This window comes from Aegilops tauschii, chromosome 3 (genome assembly GCF_002575655.3).
Source record: "Aegilops tauschii subsp. strangulata cultivar AL8/78 chromosome 3, Aet v6.0, whole genome shotgun sequence".
Lineage (NCBI taxonomy): Eukaryota > Viridiplantae > Streptophyta > Magnoliopsida > Poales > Poaceae > Aegilops > Aegilops tauschii.
In genome coordinates, this window is record NC_053037.3 from 619,872,146 (window position 1) to 619,878,006 (window position 5,861).

The window sequence follows — 5,861 nt, forward strand, 5'->3', positions numbered from 1 at the left end:
ATCAACATCTTCAACAACACCATCTCCTCTCAAACCCTAGTTCATCTCTTGTGTTCAATCTTTGTACCGGAACTATAGATTGGTGCTTGTGGGTGACTAATATAGTGCTGATTACATCTTGTAGTTGATTACTATATGGTTTATTTGGTGGAAGATTACATGTTCAGATCCATTATGCTATTTAATACCACTATGATCTTGAGCATGATTATCATTTGTGAATAGTTACTTTTGTTCTTGAGGTCACGGGAGAAATCTTGTTGCAAGTAATCATGTGAACTTGATATGTGTTCGATATTTTGATAGTATGTATGTTGTGATTACGTTAGTGGTGTCATGTGAACGTCGACTACATGACACTTCACCATATTTGGGCCTAAGGGAATGCATTGTGGAGTAGTTATTAGATGATGGGTTGCGAGAGTGACAGAAACTTAAACCCTAGTTTATGCGCTATTCCGTAAGGGACTGATTTGGATCCAAAAGTTTAATGCTATGGTTAGATTTATTCTTAATACTTTTCTCGTAATTATGGATGCTTGCAAGGGGGTTAATCATAAGTAGGAGGTTTGTTCAAGTAAGAACAACACCTAAGCACCGTTCCACCCACATATCAAATTATCAAAGTAGTGAACACAAATAAACCAACATGAGGAAAGTGACTAGATGAAATTACCATGTACCCTCAAGAACGCTTTGCTTATCATAAGAGACCGTTTTGGCATGTCCTTTGCCTAAAAAAGGATTGAGCTACCTTGCTGCACTTTTTTTACCATTACCGTTACTTGCTCGTTACAAATTATCTTGCTATCAAACTACTCGTTACTTATAATTTCAATACTTGCAGACATTACCTTGCTGAAAACTGCTTGTCATTTCCTTCTGCTCCTCGTTGGGTTCGACACTCTCACTTATCGAAAGGACTATGATTGATCCCCTATACTTGTGGGTCATCCAGGCTCTTTTCTAACGCCGTTGCCGGAGAGTGAAGCGCTCTTGGTAAGTGGAAATCGGTAAGGAATTATTACTATGTGCTGGAATTTATTGTCACTTGTTACTATGGAGAACAATCCTTTGAGGGGTTGGGGGGTATCTTCACCTCGACTGGAACTACAATGAAAATATTGGTTATGAAATTCCATCAGATATGATAGAACAACTGCTAGCTAATCCTTATGCAGGAGATGGAACCGAACATCCTGATATGCACTTGATATATGTGGATGAAATTTGTGGAATATTTAAGCTTGCAGGTTTACCCGGAGATAAAGCTAAGAAAAAGGTTTTCCCTTTATCTTTGAAGGGAAAAACATTGGCATGGTATAGGCTATGTGATGATATTATCTTGGAATTGGAAGCGATTGAAATTGTAATTTCACCAAAAAAAAATTATCCTATGCATCTAGTTCATCGTGATCGGAATTATATATATAATTTTTGGCCTCGTGAAGGAGAAAGTGTCGCTCTAGCTTGGGTGAGGCTTAAGTCAATGTTAAATTCATGCCCTAATCATGAGCTCTCAAAAGAAATTATTATTCAGAATTTTTATGCTCGGCTTTCTCATGATGATCGATCCATGCTCGATACTTCTTGCACTGATTTATTTATGAAGAAGACTATTGACTTCCGGTGGGATCTTTTAGAAAGAATTAAACACAACTCTGAAGATTGGGAACACGTCGAAGGTAAAGAGTCTGGCATTAAGCTCAAGTATGATTGTGTTAAATCTTTTATGAATACTGATGCTTTTCAAAAGTTTAGCACTAAATATGGACTTGACTTTGAGATAGTAGCCTCCTTTTGTGAATCATTTGCTACTCATGTTGATCTCCCTAAGGAGAAGTGGTTTAAATATTACCCACCTATCAAAGAAGAAATTAAAGAACCGGTCATAGCTAAATGAAACTATTATTTACAATGTTGATCTAGTTGTGCCTACTGCTTATATAGAAAAACCACATTTCCCTGTTAGGATAAAGGAACATGCTAAGATTTCAACTGTGGTCAACAAAAGTTATATTAGAACTTTCAAACCTGCTGAACAAATCAAAGTAGAACCTAGTGTTGCTATGGTCAAAAATCTCTTGGTTGAAAATATTGATGGGCATGTTATTTATTTCTGTGATGAAACTGCTAGAATTGCCAAACCCGATGAAAAAGATAAACATAGACCCGTTGTTGGCATGCCTGTTGTCTCGGTTAAAATAGGAGATCACTGTTATCATGGTTTATGCGACATAGGTGCTAGCGTGAGTGCTATTCCTTTTACCTTATATCAAGAAATTATGAATGATATAGCACCCGCTGAAATAGAAGACATAGATGTTACTATTAAACTTGCTAATAGAGACACCATCACACCACTTGAGATTGTTAGAGATGTTGAAGTCTTGTGTGGGAAAATAAAATACCTTGCTGATTTTCTTGTTCTTGATTCCCCACAAGATGACTTTTGTCCCATTATCTTTGGTAGACCTTTCTTGAACACCGTTAATACTAAAATAGATTGCGAGAAGCAAACCGTCGGTGTTAGTTTTGGTGATGCGTCTCATGAGTTTAATTTTTTCAAGTTTAGTAGAAAGCATCATAAGAAAAAATTGCCTAGTAAGGATGAAATAATTGGTCTTGCTTCTATTGTCGTACCTCCTATTGATCCCGAGTCAAACTCAAAACCTCGCACGTTACGCAGAAGCCATCAGCCAACTCGGCTAGCTACCATGCCTTTGTGGTATAAATAGGGTTCCCCCAATAATAATCCCACCTCAATTCTTTATACCAAACTGCACCAATTTATATATGTTTGCCTCATCGAGAATAGATAAGAGGGAGCAAAAGAAAGACTCCATAAAAGGAGGAAGCATGCACACACACACACACACACACACATTAATCCAGATTGAAGGCTTTGTATGGCTGAAAATTGTGTGGGATTGACATGCGTGCATTGATGATTGACACATCAAAGAGAAGAAAATGGAGGAGGCCCGAGCTTTACATGGCTGGTAATCAAGAGGGATTTATTTCATCAGAGATGAGAGAAGAAAGTGGAGCTCATGCATTGCATGGGTCCGGCTAATTACGCATGCATCAATAGAGAAGGGCAATTAAGCGGGATTGTAGGAGGCACGCATGCATTGAAATCAAAAAATACCTCCCTATGAGTCTAGCGGAAGCACGCCAAGATACCAATTGCCGCTATTCTTTTTATTGGAAAAGTCGAATCGTCGTGTTGCAAAGCTAGAAGAATGACGTTCGATGGTATTTCAAGTTAGAAGGACGACGTTGCAAACCAGACCACATGAACACTGCAAGGATGACCGATGTTGATGTAAAGCCAGACGCATATCGTTGCGAGTTCAATTGGCGTTGCTGAAAATTGGACCCGTGAATTTATAAAGCTAACTGAGTGTAGATTTCAATATTTTGTAGAAGTAAGTTTCCGCACTATCAACGCCAAGGCTCGCTTTGTGGTAAATGCACTGATGATATACATTTCTTCTACATCCCGGTGTGTGTCTCACTGCCTTGCACTGTCCGATGCTATCATGTCTCATTGATGGATGTTTTCCTGAAGACGTCAATTTTCTCTCTCGTTGCAACGCACGGGCCCTTTTGCTAGTATGTAATCATAGCCAAAAGGCATCGGATGTTCAATAAGTTTTTATATCCAATCGATTTCAAAAGTTGTCAGTCTGGTTGTCCATGCCAAAGGCCTCCTTCTTCAGACCCCAGCTCGGTTGTCCGTGGCAAATACCTCACTCTTCGGCTGGTCCGACACCCTCCACTTGCATGAAGCGCTTCAACAAGCCCGCAAAGTAAGCTAGGACAATCTTCGCGCATCGAGATCTAAGTCCAACGTCTAGGAAAATAATGGATGATCAACAAGTTGCAACAAGCCACAAATTGATCAAATGATGAACATATAGAGCAACAAGCCACAAAACTTATAAGCTCTTGGATTGGTGCTCCACTGGGGTTTCACTTGATTGTAGAAACCACAAAAACCTGTTGACGCCTTCTTGATCGTTGTATCACTGATGGGTGAGCTACTTCACATTGCGTTGATGCATCACTTCCTTGTGGTAGGTATTGTAATGCTTTTGCTAGTGAAACCACACACGCGCGTGCACACACACACACGCAGACGTACACATTGCCAAAACGCCGCTCTGCTTCATGTTTGGGTCGCCTCCCGACAACCACTACTCATCTGAATCCATGTCAGGCTGCTGGCCGTCCGACTGTTGGGTGCACGTCTACTGGGTGCACGCCTACTAGGAGTCCAAATGTGGATGTTCCTTCGCCTAGGAGCCATCCACTTATCTGTTTTCGTAGATGCCTCCATTGTGGATAATGTTCATCATCGCCTCATCATCCTCCATTGTCGTGCTTGGATGAGGCATTGCGGTGAACAATGGCCGGGCACCGACTTTGCGGCTACCAGACTGGATGAACAGTCCACAACGGGCATCCATGACCGAATAAGCCCGGATGAGTCCAACTCGGCGACGTAGTCGGTATTGAGGTCCACGGTGAACAAGACTCGATGTCGTAAGGACGCAGAGTGCTGCACAAATTGTGCGTGTCAGTCAGACCAAGGTGATGGGAGGCGTAGTAGTAGGGTGGCTTCAAATGGGACGGCCATGCCATCGATTGCCCAGGCTGCACCAGAGTGGCGGCGCGCCGGATGAGTTCCGTCATGGATGGGTGCCAATGCACCTCCCGCTTTCTCATCGCCTTGTAGTGTCGGGCGTTTCTTTCCGCGGACGTGACCTTGCGAACGGCCACCACACTCTGGTTATCTGGCTCTGTCGGGATAACGATCATGTCCTTGGGTCCTCCTACGGTGCCTCAAATGTGAAGGTAGAACATGCATGAACAGTCCGGGGCGGTGACAATCAGGGCGGGGGCGGTGGGAAAGGGCAAACTTTGGCGCGGAAACAATGATGGAAATGTCCAAATGCGCAGGCTCCAGTTCGGGTTTTTGGGTGGGCCGGGCGTGACAAAATCCGACCTGACAGAGGTCCGGGCGCCCCCAAACCTCTTATATATTTGGTTCCGATTTATAAGATTTCAGACATCCGGACCGTCCAAACAAATTTGATGACCCGTGCTGGATGACCAAAAAAAATTGTTCGGACAACCCGATTCAAACATTTAAGGATGATTAGGTGATCTGCGTTTGGAATTGCCCTGAGCTAACACACCCTGAATGTTTATTCGTTCAAAACATGGAAACAGAAAATTAGCCCCAATGACCATGGCTACTGATTTAAATACAAAAGCAGCTGGTTTGCCCGAGTGGTTAAGGGGGAAGACTTAAGATCTTCTGCAGTCAAGCTGCGCGTGGGTTCGAACCCCACAGCCAGCACTTTGAATCTCTTTTTCTCTGTTCTTTTTACGTGTATATATAACACTCTGAATCTCTTTTTCTCTGTTCTTTTTACGTGTATATATAACACTCTGAATCTCTTTTTCTCTGTTCTTTTTACGTGTATATATTAACACTCTGAATCTCTTTTTCTCTGTTCTTTTTACATGTATATATTAACACTCTGAATCTCTTTTTCTCTGTTCTTTTTACGTGTATATATTAACACTCTGAATCTCTTTTTCTCTGTTCTTTTTACGTGTATATATTAAATTAAAGGAAGATTGTCTATACTAGCACATTATCATTTTTTCTATTATAATTAGAGATCGTCCTCATTAGTTGATGTTTCTTTCAAAACCCCAGCAATCTAACTAGTACATTTTGTGGTAGTGTCCAATATCAAAGGGTTCTTCACAACTCATCCTATATACCTTAGCAAGTGGTCTCAACTAACTTTTTATCTTGACATGCAAACAAGTCAGGTCAT

The 5,861-nt window shown here is 41.4% G+C and overlaps 1 non-coding gene across 1 annotated transcript; it reads left to right on the forward strand.

The window, feature by feature from the left end:
• Positions 1 to 5,287: 5,287 nt before the first annotated feature.
• On the forward strand, positions 5,288 to 5,371 carry TRNAL-UAA (transfer RNA leucine (anticodon UAA)). The gene has a single exon. It is a non-coding gene; the product is annotated as a tRNA-Leu (tRNA).
• The last annotated feature ends 490 nt before the right edge of the window (positions 5,372 to 5,861 follow it).